Here is a 15,324-nt window from a genome sequence, read left to right on the forward strand (position 1 = left end):
CCATATCCTTCGCACTGCTCCTGAAGCAATGGAGGGCCAAACCACTGGGTCCGTCTAGCATAGTGCTGTCGACACTATCTGGCAGCAGCTCTCCAGGGTGTGAGGCAGGAGGAGGGTGGGCATTCTCAGCCCTACCCAGAGATGCTCAGATGGTTGCAGAATGTGGGAGAAAGCCAGCTGCAAGAACTGCCTGCTGCAAGGGCCCTACCCACCCTGGCAGATGGACAGCCTAAGCTTTGTAAGGAGGCCCAGCCTAACATAGCATCGTAGAGTTGGAGGGGACCCTGAGGGTCATCTAGTCCAACCCCCTGCAATGCAGGATTCTCAACAACCAGCAATCTTTTTTTGGGGGGAGGGGATCCTCATAAAAATTGGTTCTGACAAAAATACTCCTCCCCCACATGGACCCCAGCATCCCACAGAATAGGTGTCACACAGACCCACCCGCCAAAATTCGGGTGGTGGAGGGGTTACACCCTGAGTGTGTGTGGATGGGGGGTGGGGTGGGAATCCTGAGCAGGCAGCCTGGCCCAGGCCATTTTGTGGCTCTGATGAACAAGGTGCTGTATAGAGTAACTTAGGCAAAAGCCCAAATTCCCACCCCTGGGAGCTTTGCTGTCCACGCCTGTACTTGCTTGTTTGTTTGACCATGTCAGACAACCCCAACAACAATTCTGAAAGAGAGACCGGAATTCTGCAGCAGCCGCATGACTCCTGGCGGCTGAGACCTCGCCTACCCTTTTCCCTGCTCCAGCGGTTTCCTAGCACTGCTGAAAGACCGCAGCAGCAGCAGCTTCTGGCTCCCTTGACATGCCGACTCACTGGCTCTGTTTCCCTGCAGGGCCAGTTCAGTCTTTGAACGAGGAGGGAAAACTCAAGAGCTGGGGGTGGTTGCGCTCAGTGTGGCTGTGATATGGCCCTGCAAGGGGGTTTCAGAGCAAAACTGGCTTAGGCACACAGGGCTGGCACTGCTGGTTTCTCATTTGGGGTGGTGGGAAGAGGAAGGGAAGGAAAGGAAAGAAGTAATTTCCCGATAGCATCATCTGGAAAAACAGCCAGAAAGGAGATTGGTTTTGAGATAGCTTTTTAGGTTCAGTAATCACTGGACTAGGGAAAGTGGTGGTGAGGAGTGTGTGTGTGAAATGTGTCAACAGGCTGCACCCCGTGGCTGCAAGCTAGTTCACTGGAGGGAAGGCCTAGCCCACCTCTGACAGCACAGGTGGAGATGGGCTGCAGAAAAGGTAGGAACCAGCCCTATTGATATGTTAATACGTAAGTACATATGATGAGCCTGTTGGGTAAGGGCAATGACCCATCCAGTCCCGCATCAGTTGCCAACCAGATGCCGATGGAAAACGGGCAAGCAGGACTGGAGCGCAAGAGCACTCTCCCCTCCTGTGGTTTGCAGCCACTGGTAACCAGAAGCATTGCTGCCTGCATCTGTGGAGGAAGAACAGCCTCATGGCTAGTAGCCATCAATAGCCCTCTCCTCCATGAATCTGAAGGCGTATCCCACCGCTGACAACCCTGGCTAAAGACAAGGCAGGAGAAAAGGCAGCAACTGGCCCCATTTATATGTAAACACTTCAAGCTTACTGTTCAATGATCCACAGAATTTACTTTGTCACAATGCAATGTGAATTCTATTCTTTAATGTTGTCATGATGTAGTATTCATACTGTGCCACCAGGGTATATTGTGCTGAAATGTTTCAAAAGAAAAGGGAAGAAAGGAGGACGGGGCTGGTCTTTGCTCCCATTTGAAGGGCAACCTGAAGGATGGCAAGGAAGGGTCATGAACGCTTTTGCTTTACACTAGTCTCCATCAACCTAACGCCCTCTAGATGTTCTGGACTACAACTCCCATCAGGCCCAGGCAGTGCAGTGGTTCTGGAGTGCAGCTCCAACAAGTATGGCTGTGCTGGCAGGTGCTGATGGATGTTGTAGTCTAGAACATCTGGTTGGTCAAAGGCTAGTTAAGCTTCATTAGAGCAGGAGGCAAAGGGTGAAGGGGCTAGGCCTCAACAATGTAAGGGGGAGGGAGGGGAAGAGGTTATTTCTAAGTCCTTCTTGCTTCCCTACAGGTACAACTGCCCCTGCCCACCTCAGCTGGAGATGCAGAGTCGGAGCAGGCTGCACCTTTGGAATTTCTGCCTGAAGGTATGGATGCTAAAGACACAGGAGAAAGTCTTTTTGACTGCTGTTGGCCAAGAGTCCAGCGCAAGCGTTCCTGGCCTGCCTATTCCCAATGCAAAGCACCAGCTCCCGGCTGCACAAAGCTGGCTTCCCCCAGCTCTCCATCAAATGCACGGTCTGGGGATCCCCACAGGCACCTGGGGAAAGAGATAGCGGGGCTGCCCCAGAAGGCTGCTGCAGGCAGAGCAGCCTAAGAAGTCCTTAATGTGTGTGGCAGGAGATTGATTCTGATCCCACATGACAAGGCACAACCCTCCTTTCTCCGTTCAGCTAGTTACTAGCCTTCCAGGCTCTCTCACAGAGCTGAACATGCAAATTCAGAGAGGTGCTGAGCACCAAGGAAAACAGAGCTGGGTGTGTGTGTGTGTGTGGATACCCTACTCCCAGGCCCAAAGGCAGGATCGTGCATCTCTCCCACAGCCATTGGCCCAAATGGAGTGCATGAGCGTATCTGGGGAATGCCATGTCTCTTAGGTATGAAAATGCCAAAGCTTTTAAAATAGAACCAACCAGATTGTGGTGTAGTGGTTAAGAGTGTTGGAAGAGGACCGGGGTGACCAGGGTTCAAATCCCTCCACTCGGCTATGAAGCTCACTTCTCTCAGCCTAACCTACCCCACAGGGTTGTTGTGGAGATGTTGTGTAAATGAGATGGAGAGCCCTGTACACCTCCACAGAATCAGCAGCTTGGAAGGAAAAAGGTAGGATGATGATGATGATAGATTAATGTTGGGCAGACCTACGCGCGGAAGTGGCACAAACTGGGCAAATGTGTCCCACCTCAGCCCTCGCTGTCAGGATCCTTTTGCCACATGGTGCTCTGAACTGTAAATTCTCGTACATGTACAAACAGCACCCCCCATTTAGGCTGCTGCCTTGGCTGGGAAGAGGGGCGTGGGGTGTGCAATGGCAAAAGGCTGGATCCTATTGGCCGGCCTGCAATTCCCAGGATCCACCCCCCTCCCCCGCACTTGCATCCCTCTGGCTTGCTCCTCCACAGCTTGGCAATCTATTTTAAGCATCATGTGCGGGTAAAAGGCAAGGCTGCCCTTGAATAATTAATACAAGCAATAGATCTTGTCCTCGTGCCCAATAAAATCCCAATTAGCCTCACCCCGCCTCTAAAACGCAACGAGCTCTCGGCCTACCAGGCAGGCAGGCAGGCAGGCAGGCGATACAATCATAATGGGAGGTGATTAGGACCAGTTTCCCTCCTGCTCCCTTCACCCTGAGGAGCAAGGGATGGGCAGAAAGGCCCAGCCCTAATTTGTAAAATACACAGAAGCACAGAAGCATGTCATCACATTTATATTCCACTCAAGGTGACACAGTTCTCCCCATTTTATCCTCACAACACCCCTGTGAGGCAGGTTAGGCTGAAAAACAGTGACTGGCCTGAAGTCACCCAGTGAGCTTCATGGCTGAGTGGAGATTCAAACCCTGGTCTCCCAGGTCCTAGTCCAACTCTCAAACAACTACACCACCTCGCCAACCATGGGCTTGTGGGAAACCTGAAAGCAGGACACCATCACCAGAGCTCTCTCTCCTTATGCAATTTTTAGCAACTGGCATTCTGAAGCATTTCTCCCTCCAGCTGTCGAGATGGTTGGCAAGGCTATTAAGGTCAGGCAAAGGTGCTGGAGCCAAGAAGGAAGGAAGAGAGCGAATGGTACAAAGACAGCATTGCAAAACTTTGGGGTCTACCACAGTGACGTTTGTCAGGGAGCCTGGGGTCTACTGCAGCTTTCTGTTGACCAAGGCTGTCAGTTTGAGGGCCGAGGCCCCATTTGCACATGCAAATTTATATGCATATATTAAGAGCCTCCCAAGCCAAGCCAAAATGAAAGAAAACGTTTTTTTTTTTTAAAAAAAAAATCAGGGCAGGGTTATGTGGCTCCCATTGCAACAGACCAGGGGTTCAACCCCTCTCCAGCACATTCAACAACTCCACTGTTGAGTGAGGTTTGACACCACATGGGTGTGAAAAGTAGCCCCAACCAGGCAGGTTGTCAGGGCTGGTTCAGCTGCAGATCAGCACCGAGACTCAGAGATGAGCAGTGAAGTTCATTCTTTATCCAAGGAAGAAGAATACACACAGAGAAGCCAATGGCAAGACTGGCCCCAGTAAAGCAGTTGCCAGAATTGACGAACTGGGCCTCTCAACTCCCCCTACATCTCTTCCTCATCTGGCTGTTTTCCCTGCAGTCCTAAATTCCGTTGGGGAAGGGTCCCCTGTGCTCTCTGAGCTTGTTGCTCTGCTACATGCAAAACTCTCTGAGCCCTTGGAGACAAGGAGGGAGGGGAGCTGAATACAGCAGGACCGGCAGGCTCCTGTGAATCTGTTGCAGTCTCAGCCCCCACCCCATCCTCAGCTGCCTGTCCTACTGCAGCGCTTTCTGCCTCTTCTTCTTCTCTCTCACTCAAGCCTGTTGCTGGAACCCTTCTGCCTCCTCTCCATCCTCTGGCCTATATTCTGTGTCCTACCACCACTCCCCTGGCTCTGAGCCTTCCGCTTCTGAGGCTTCCCTAGGGAGTTCTCCGGCCAGAGCCTCCCACCACTCCTCATCATCCAGCCTAGACCGGGGTAGCAAACACGGCACCCTTTAGATATTGCTGGACTCCCATTCATCATGATCATCACCATTCTTGGCTAGGGCTAGTGGGAGCTGGGAGCCCAATAGTGACATGGTGGTTAGCATGTCAGATGAAGATCTGGGAGACCTGACCAAGTTTTCATTCAGCCACAAAGCTCACTTGGTGCTTCAGGCCACTCATGGCCTCTCAGCCTAACCTACATGGTTGTTGTGGGGCTTAAATGGGGAGCTGGGGAGAACCTTGTATGCCACCTTGAATTCCTTGGGGCAGAGGAAGGTGGGATATAAATGCAATAAATAATAATAAACAAACAGCTCCTGGAGGTCACCATGTTGGCAACCCCTGCCTTACAGAGGAGGGAAGAATTCAGTTCCATATCCCCAGTTAGAGAAAGCTGCCTTCCCTCTAGCCCAGTGTTGTCTGCACAGACTGGCAGCAGATCTCTAGGGTTTCAGGCAGGAAACATACATGGGGTTGAACTCCGTGACCTTCTGCACGCAAAGCAGATGCTCGACTGCTGAGCAGAAGCTTGTCCCCAAGGGCTTCTGCTGCCCCTACAGACGAACACTGACCACACATGGAGACCTGCAGTGCCCTTCCCTGCCAGGCAGGGGTCAGGTTGTGGCAACGACAAAACAGCTCTTCTCAGCGCCCCACCCAGCTTCCTTCTCCCACCCCCTGGATGCAGCTGCCTAAAATTGGGCCAAGTGCTTGAAGCAGATGCTTCCCAATGAAAACATGCAGCCCTCCCGCTAACTTTAAGGGGAAGGTATCTCTCGCCGCCCTCCCAGCTGCGCACCATCTGACGGAGATGTGTCCTGACAGCTCTCAGACATGTGGTCTAGGAGGTGGTGGTGTCCTTTCAGTTCTGCCCCATGCTGACCGCAGGACCTTTGCTTCCATTGCAGCCCCACCACCGTGAAGTGGGGAGGAGGAGGAAAGCTGGGGCTGGGGGGGAAGAGACAGCCCTCTCCTCCCTCCTCCTCTGCAATTTGATGCAATGCTCTGATGCATCTGGAGTTGAACAAGCCCTTTCCTCTTTCCCTTCCCCCCATCCCACCCCCCCGCTTTGACCCTAACTCTTCCCGACAGTCAACTGCTACCACGGATGCCGTCAGCTACGCCGACCCAATGGTTACCGATCGCTGTCGTATCCGCTTTGCCTCAACAGGCTGCGGGGAGGCAGCCCGGCTGGCGGAGAGGAACCGGAGGGGAGGCAGATGTGCTTGGCCAGACTTTGACATGTAGTCACCTCTCCCGGCTCACCCCGGTACAAATGTGGAAAGTGGCGGATTGTCGGTGGGGGAAGAAGCATATCCCGACACGACGGGAAACATACCTGATGACTATGCGATCTGTTGGCTGCTAACCAACAGTGAGGCAGTGGTTTGGAAGGCGATTAATAAATTAACTGTAATCCTAATGATGGCTACTAGCCCTGGGTGGCTCTGCTTTGCTTCCATGGCCAGAGGCAGCAATGCTTCTGAATGCCGGTTGCTGGAAGCCAAAGGAGGAGAGAGATGCTCTTGTGCTCAGATCCTGCTTGCAGGTTTCCCACAGGCATCTAGTTGGACCCTGTGAGAGAAGGTTGCTAGATGGGCCTTTGGCTTGATCCAGCAGGTTCTTCCTATGTTCCTATGGAAACTTCAGATCCAGAGGCAAATCCTATGCAGATTCCTAGGTTCTTAGGGGTATTTGGCCACTGTGAGAACAGGATGTTGGACTGATGTTCTTATGTAGCATTAGACAGGATATCAGCACAAAATGCCTGTTGTCCAAAGAGAGGAAGAAAATGTAGAGGGGTAGTTGGTGGGTTAAGGACCTCCACACTTTCAAAGGAACTTTTATGAGCATCAAATGAAAATAACTGGGATGGGACACATCAGATTAATAGGGGTTAAACTATTAAGGGGGTTGGACTAGATAACCCATGGGGTTCCTTCCAACTCTACAATTCTATGAACTGGGCCTTGGATTGGTTGTCTGTTCTTATTTTTAAAAGAAAACACCTTTTGTAAACTGCCTTGAAATCATTGCGAAAATAATGTTTCGATTAAAAATAAATAAATTCATGGGAAGTTGCGGGGGGATATGGGCACAATGCATGTACTAGAGAGGTCGGCAGCCTGCTGTGCTCTGGGTCATTATTATGGGTCCATCAGCTTCCAGCTAAGACAGCTCCTGAGACCCCTGAGGAGCTCATGGTAATCTCTGTGGCTTTGGCGCTCAATGAGAAAGGCCTTTTATCTGCAGAAAGAGATATATATATTTTAAAGGCACTGTTCCCCGGGTCTGCTCCCCTCCCCACACCTTCAAAGGGGGTTGTGTTTGTTGGAGACCTGAACTTTCATCAGATCGCAAGGGAAGGGAAGATTTGCCTCCATCGACAGCTGTGAGATAAAAGACACCCTTTCTGGGATGGGGCAGGAAGGAAGCACACACAGCCCCCACCCCCCACGGCAAGATGAATGAAGTTCACACAAGAGGATGGTGTCCATTTTGCCTGTTGCAAAACTGACCTCCCTCTGGGATTTCCGCGCACCCCACCCTTGCACTAAATTAGTGGCTCCCAGACTTTCGGGGACTACTGCTCCCTTGGTTGCATAAACTCATCCCCAGTACCCCCCTGCTACTGACTTTGTAAAAAGAATTGTTCAGAACAGCGGTCTGCACAACCCAAGATGACAACACAATGAAATTCAAAACAGTAACAATTAATTGCACACCTTTTCAAAATCTGGTTAAAACTGTTTTGTTGAATTAATTCAACTTTTCAAAGCCTGATAGACGTTTATACCTTCAAAGTACTGTCCACTTTGGGAACCATTGCACTAAAGGCTTTTTCATTCCAGTTCAGGTTACATCCCCATTCTTCAGTGCAAGAGGGTCCATCCCAGTGACCTGTTCACTTGGCTAAAAATGCCAACAGCTAATTGGTAGAACCGGAGACAGGTGCAAATGTGGCCTGAGAAAGAAGGGAGATGTGCTGAGGCTCTCTTGCCCGTGACACTGTTTCAGAGTGGCAAGTCTATTTCCCCCTTTCCAGGGCTGTATTATACTTGATTAGGTAATACAGTAAAGCTCTGTGCTTTCATTTTTAGTCTAGTTATTTGTCTACATATTCCCTTGCAAAAGAAGACCCCAGGTTATGCTCTGGTTGTTAATCCCGGTATCCTTGCATTCCCTTTTGCAAAGGAAGCACTCCATGCTGTGTGTCTCAGGTTTGATCAACTCTCTCTCCTCCCCCCCTTTCTCTCTCTCTCTCTCTCTCTCTTACACACACACACACACACACACACACACACACACACACGCTGTTATTCAAAGTTCACTCTGTCCAGTTTCATCTCCAAATAACAGTGGAAGGGAAAACACAGGGTTGGAGGAGGTGGCAGTGAAGGGGGACACACGAAACCTCCAAGAGGAGATCAAAGCAAGACAGAGCCAGGCATTTCCCAAGCTGCAAGATCTCTTATGAAGTCACACTTCATAGCCACAGGGAGCAATTAAACACAGTGGCATTGACAGCAGTGTCTGCCATGGAGCTCAGATTAACTTGGGAAGAAGATATCAAATCTTAGGGTTGAAGGTTTGGAGAACGGGCTGTGACGGGAAAAACAGATCGTACAAATGCTGTCATACAAATTCATGGTTCAACTGCAATTGGGATACTGCAGACAGTTCTGGTTGCCTCCCTGCAAAGAGGATACTGTAGAGTTGGAAAAGGTTCAGAAAAGGGAAATCAAAACGACTCCTCCTATCAGGAAAGGTTGCAGCATTTGGGACTTTTAAGTACGGAAAAAAGGTGAGTAAGAGGAGACATGGTAGAAGTTTATAAAACTATCCATTGCATGGAAAAAGCGGATAGAGAAAAGTTATTCTCCCTCTCTCACAACACAACAAAGCTGAATGTTGGAAGATATCCAGGACATATCAAAGAAAGCACTTATTCCTGCAGCGCAGAGTTAACCTACGGAACTCACTCCCACAAGAGGCAGCTTAGACAAATTCATGGAGAAAACTATCAGTGGCTGTGCTTTGCCTCCACAGTTGGAGGAGGCAGTAATGCTTCTGAATACCAGTTGCTGGAAACCATAGGAGGGGAGAGGGCTCTTGGGCTCTGGTCCTGGTTGAAGATCTCCCCTAATGGGATCTGGTTGGCCGCTGTAACTAGGTGGCCATTAGCCTAACCCAGCAGGCACTTCTTATTTTCTTAAGAAACAAAAGGCTCTGAGTACACTATCTCTCTCTCTCTCTCTCTCTCTCTGTGTGTGTGTGTGTGTGTGTGGGAATTGCCCTGGGATTCAGTCATGGAGGGGGCCGCCTCAACATGGATACATAGGCACTGCTGCATTGTTGTCAACCTCTTCTCTCCATGAATCAAAAAATCATACCAAACTGAGCTCCATAAATGTAATGGGAAAATACACAAGACAAACTCCACTGTGGGGTGATAAAGTGCTTTTGGCATGAGCTAATTAACTGAAAGACAGCTACTCCCGCATGTACCCCTCACCCACAAAAATAGACATTGCCCCCGCTTTGTTGGGAGGAGTCAATTGACCAAAACAGAGAGATTGTCTGAAGTGGGGAAGTAAGTGAAGGAGATTGCTCTAAATCAACTCTTGCATCATTTGGCATGCTGCTTCTGACTGTCTCTGATCTTCTTCCTTGGGCTCTTCTTGGCCCCAGCAGAAGCCTAAGCCCATGAGATGCAATATAAATAAAGGATGTTCAGAGCATCGCTGGAGGAAATCTGGAGCTTGTGAGACCAGCTAGGAAGGGGGAAAGCTGTCAATCTCAATTTCTCGCAGTCTGCCATTTTTCCAGTTTGAAGTTCACCACATCAGTTTGCATTTCAAGAAAGCAACACCACTAAAAACACACAAACTGCCGACCAGAGGCCTCCTGAAAATTTACCAGCATTATAGTGTGAATTTCTCCAAGTGTCCACATTTTTGGATGTAATTTTGGCCAATATACACATTCTTGGAAAGAAAATGTCCCTAATGTAATGCGTTATTGTACATTATTTTCATCAATATATGCACTTTTATGCACACTTTGCTCTGGTATGTGCATTTTTATGCAAAATGCTTGGCTGGAGAAGAACACTGCAAAATCCAGAGAAGTATGCATTTTGAAGGATGGCGGTGTTTTGTTTCACAAAGTATTTTGGAAGGTGAATTAGGTTAAGTTCTTCTTTCAATGCGAACTGAATTCCTTCCCCTTCCCTAGAGACTATTCTTGGCGGCGATGCCCCCCAATCAGAAAATGCTGGGCACAGATAATCTAAAGCAAGAGTGGGCGGACTTCACGCTCGACATATCTAATTTTGTATTTTACGAGAACCCCAAGATCTGCCAATCAGATGTTGTCTGATTTTTGCCAGGTGCAAAAAAACCATGCAGTTAGAATTAAAAGACTGAGCACATTTGGAGCATTAGGGATTTGCTGTGAGAACTACTACTGAACAGAGCTCAGCCCACAGTTCTTTCACACAAAAGCCCACTCTTGTTAAATCCCATTTCGACAGCCTATTTTAGGTGCAGGAAGCAATTTTGTGGTTGTTCTTTCTGAGAGTCCAGTCGATTGCAAACCACATGGAAATCTACCAGGAGATTTCAGCCGACCGTCTATGGTCTGAACATATCAAATAGATCTTGGGCTGGATATTCCCATTTTGAGCCTGCTGGGGCTTTGCCAGGATGTTCAGATATGGAAGCCACAACAAGAATGAGAAGGGATCCAATATTATTGTTAACAGCAGCTATATTGCAAGGAGTGGCTAGACGTAAAGCCAAGCACCTTTCTTCAGTTTGGGGTAGGTTTGATAAAACATGGGGACTTCAATGAATGGACAAGACTGCAACCCAAATTAAAGGCTTATATAACTTATACTTTGTGGATGAATTTCTAGAAAAGTGTTTTCATTTATTATGTATATAGACTAAGCAAAAACAAGACCAATGGCTATCACTGGCTACTAGCCCCAATGGCTATGCTGTGTCTAAATACCAGTTGCTGGAAAATACAGGGGCGGAGGAAGGGCTCTTGCGTTTGCCTCCTGCTTGCGGGTTTCCCATTGGGATCACCTGGTTGGTTGGCCCCTGTGAGAACAGGGTGCTGGACTAGGTGAGTCATTGGCCTGATCCAGCAGGCTCTTCTGACATTCTTAACATATGAGTTCAGCATTTGCTTTGTAATTTGGAGGAGGGGGTCTGGTGGGGGGAGGATAAGAGAAGAGAAAAACAGGAACAATGAAATAAATAATGCTGTGGTTGTATTCCCCGCCCCGCCCCCGTGTCCTGGATTTCCTGATATTGCTTATGATTTGGAATATACAAGAACTGCCTTAGACAGATGGACAACCTAAGGTTTGCAAGGAGCTCCAGCCTCTCAGCCTTTTTTTCGGGGGGTGGGGGGTGGAGGATCCTTGTAAAAAGGGGTCCTTACCAAAAGACTCTTGTCCCAGCATCCCACAGCAGAGGTAGACCCACACACCTAGTAACTTAGGCAAGAATCAAAATTCCTGCCAACTGAAAGGGAGACAGCCCCGGGAAATCTTTTACTGCTCAATTCTGCTAGATACAGAAGCTGGTCAAAAGTTTAAAGGGAGAACCAACCTCAGGTGGAGAGAGTGGACTCTCCCCCCTCACCTCACACAATTATCACACAAGGGCATTAACTTCCTGCTGAAGATGGATGTCAGCCAAGGCAGCTGCTCTACTCTTCATTTGGGATTTCAAAAGTGGGGGAAATTTGGCCAGATGAAACATTAATATGCATCTCCCCCTCTGTTTGTCTGGCCTAATTAATGACTGAATAAGGAGCTTTTAAATCACATTTTTGGCAAGGAGGTGCGACTGATCTGGACTGCAACTGGAAGGGTGGACAATGTGCTCTGGTGATGGACCAGAAAAGTGGCAGGGGAGAGTCCAAGTCGCTGTTCAGCCACAGATCCAGAGCACAGCAACCCACACCATCCCCTTCCTGAAATGATTTGAGATTCCCCTCCAACTTACTTACAGGAAATCCTTGTTTGTTTATTTTATTGCATTTATATCTCAAGGTTTTTCTCTCTCCAAGGAGCTCAAGGAGCTACATGGTTCTCCCTGCTCCTCAATTAATCTCCACAACAAGCATCTTCTTAGGCAGGCTAGGCTGAGAAGGATGGTGACTGGCTCAAGGTCACCCTGTGAGCTCAGGATAGCCAAGTGGGGATTTGAACCCTGGATTCTCCCTGGTCCTAGTCCGACACTCTAACCTCTACACCACACTGGCTCTCCTCCCATGCTGAATATCTGTTAAAGGCCTAGGAAGAGGAACATAAAAGTGGTGACAACCCTAACGATTTGTATTGTTTTGTGTGCTGTGATTGACTGAATTCTAGGTACCCCTGAACTACGCAAGCTGATTCACTGTTTAAGAATCGGTGCCTTGGCTTGTTTTTTGGGGAATGGGGGAATGGGGAGGGCTGCTTAGGGTTGGCATTCAAGGGCCATAGGTTGTCTGTCTTTTTATTCATAAAACCATTTATATAAACTATTAGGGAGGTGTGCAGAAATATAAAAACATTAGGAAACATTAAAAGCAGCAGGAGCAGAGTAAGTTGCATTACACTGGGTCAGAGCCTTGCTCCGTCTAGCTCAGCACTGTCTCTGCTGACAGGCAACAGCTGTCCAAGGTTTCAGGAGTGGACTCCCCCTGCCTGGAAACACCAAGGATCGAACCTGGGACCTTCGGCATGTAAAGCAGTGCTCTATCACTTCAGGACTTACTTAATAATAATAATAATAATAATAATAATTTATTATTTATACCCCGGCCATCTGGCTGGGCCTCCCCAGCCACTCTGGGCGGCTTCCATAGAAACAAAAAATACACTAAAATATCACACGTTAAAAACTTCCCTGAATAGGGCTGCCTTAAGATGTCTCCTGAATGTCAGGTAGTTATCGCTTTGACATCTCGTGGGAGGGCGTTCCACAGGGCAGGCGCCACTACCGAGAAGGCCCTCTGCCTGGTTCCCTGTAGCTTTGCTTCTCGCAATGAGGGAACCGCCAGAAGGCCCTCGGCTCTGGACCTCAGCATCTGGGCAGAACGCTGGGGGTGGAGACGCTCCTTCAGGTATACTGGACCGAGGCCGTTTAGGGCTTTAAAGGTCAGCACCAACACTTAAATAGGAATACAGCTGTACCTTGGCTCCCAAACGCCTTGTGAGTTGAACGCTTTGGCCCCCAAACGCCGCAAGCCCAGAAGTGAGTGTTTTGGTTTGTGAACGTTCTTTGGAAGCCGAACATCTCCTGCAGCCAATCGGAAGTTTGGTTGTCAAACGTTTTCGGAAGTCGAACGGACTTCTGGAATGGATTCCGTTCGACAACCAAGGTACAACTGTATAGGAAACTGCTGACTAGCTGTGGCATTCATCTCTGCCTGGAGAAGCTGGAGATCGAACCTGGGACCTTCCACATTTATTTCCCTGAAAACAAAGGAGGATTCTAGTCCTCATGGTTCTGGATAGAGGCCTGAAATTGGGAGCTGCCTCACATCGAGTCAGACCTTTGGTGCATCCAGCATGGTAATGTCTACACTGGCTGGCAGCAGCTCTTCAGGGTTTCAGACAGGTGTGGTCCCTCTCAGCCTTACCTGAGATGCCACAGGGGAACTTCTGCCTGCCCAGCAGATGATCTACCTCTGAGCTGAGGCCCTTTGACAAAACCAGCACAAAAGCATCACTGAAATGCTTTGTTAGCGCTAAGCAGCCTTTAAGCGCCTTCTTCCTCTCCCTCCCACCCCGCCATCATCCATCAGTTCCTCCCATCCCTTCTCAAGGCAAGCACTGCGCAGAGACAAGGGGCAAAGATGATTGGAAATTAAGCTCAGAGAGTGAGGACAAGAATGGCTTGGAATTATTGTATTACATAAAGAGGAGGCTGTGTGGAGTGGCTCCTTCAGAGGCAGGACAGGTAATTACGGAGGACAGGCTATAGAGAGAGAAAGGGAAAGAGAGAAAGACTGCAGCTAATAAAATATATGAACTATTAGAGTGGCGCCATTTCTTTTGGGGGCGGAGGGGAAGGCAACAGAGCTCTTTCCCTCACCTAGATCAACCTTTGCCATTCCCAGATTATCTTTATTTCTTACAAAAAGATGTTTTAATCAGCCCCAGGTTTAAAGGTCTTATTATAACGCATTTGGAGACAACCCTTATGAGGAACGGCTTAGGGAGTTGGGGATGTTTAGCCTGAAGAAGAGGAAAATGAGAGGTGATATGATAGCCATTCTCGAACACCTGAAGGGCGTCACATGGAGCAAGCTCGCTTCCTGTTGCTCTGGAGAGTAGGACCCAAATGGATTCAAGTGATGGGAAATAATGTTCTGGCTAAATGTTAGGAGCAACGTCTGGCAGTAAGAACTGTTGGAAAGTGGCGGACTCTCCTCCACTGGAGGTTTTTAAGCAGAGGTTGGATGGGTATCTAGCAGAAATTCTTGATGCATGATTCCTGCATTTCAGGGAGTTGGATGAGATTATCCAACTCTACAGTTTTATGATTCTATTATACTGTGTGCTTTAGGCTTCTCTATGGAATTTCCTCTGCACACAATAGAATTCTTCTGCATAATTTGTTTCAGAACAACGGATCAAGGCTATTGATTGCCAATATTCTTTATCAAAAGGCTGTAGAACTTGCTCTCTGATATATTTTGGTTTAACTTTTTAGTTTCCTAGATATTCTAGATAATATCCTCAAGTTCTGCTATCTCTTTTCTAGGGCCAGATTTAACAGTCTCCCTTCCACAATACTGGAAGGACATTATCAAGGTGCCACATATGAGGATCATCTGTGTCCCTGCAGAGATGAAGGAGTCAAAACTTTGGACATCCTTTGTAGAGAGGAACGTAATAGGCTACTTTGACCTCTTGTGAGGAAGCACCCTGGAAGGACACTGGAATGCTACCTGGGATATTTCTTGGCTGATACAAACCCATTAACAATGGTGGCCAACTTTTTAAAAATCTTTTTGTAAACAGCTTAGAGGTTGGGTTTTTTTTACAATCAAGTGGTGTATAAATTTTATGAAGCGAATGAATGAACACCCGCTGAAAACTTTTCTATTCTGTTAGGCTTATGCAAACAATCAAGAATGCATCTTTCCACATTGGCTGGCTGGTTTCTGATTTTAACTTTTTTCTATGGTTTTTACTGTATGTTTTTATGTACACTTGACGTAAACTGCTCTGATCTTTGTATGTGAATAGAGGCCTATAAATATTTTCATAAATAAATATATACACCAGCGATGTCAGATTTTCCCATATGTCGCCAGAACAGTGACAGGAACATCACTTATGTGCAAAATAGTTAGCACTGTGCAGGGCAGGCAGGCAGAGGAAGCACAGGGCCCCAAAACAGGAGGGAAAAGTGAGGCTTAGAATATAGTCATAAGTACGCAAGCCCTTTATTACTAGATCAACGCTTCAGTTTGCCTTCTCAGTAGCCAGCCAGGTGCCTCTGGAAGGCTTACTAGCC

General features: G+C 48.2%; 1 protein-coding gene across 12 annotated transcripts in view; it reads right to left on the reverse strand.

Moving 5' to 3' along the window:
- Window positions 1-15,324, reverse strand: part of PC (pyruvate carboxylase) — a 256,716-nt gene that overhangs the window by 47,056 nt on the left and 194,336 nt on the right. The window lies entirely within an intron of this gene.

This window comes from Podarcis vaucheri (genome assembly GCF_965113315.1).
Source record: "Podarcis vaucheri genome assembly, chromosome: 16".
Lineage (NCBI taxonomy): Eukaryota > Metazoa > Chordata > Lepidosauria > Squamata > Lacertidae > Podarcis > Podarcis vaucheri.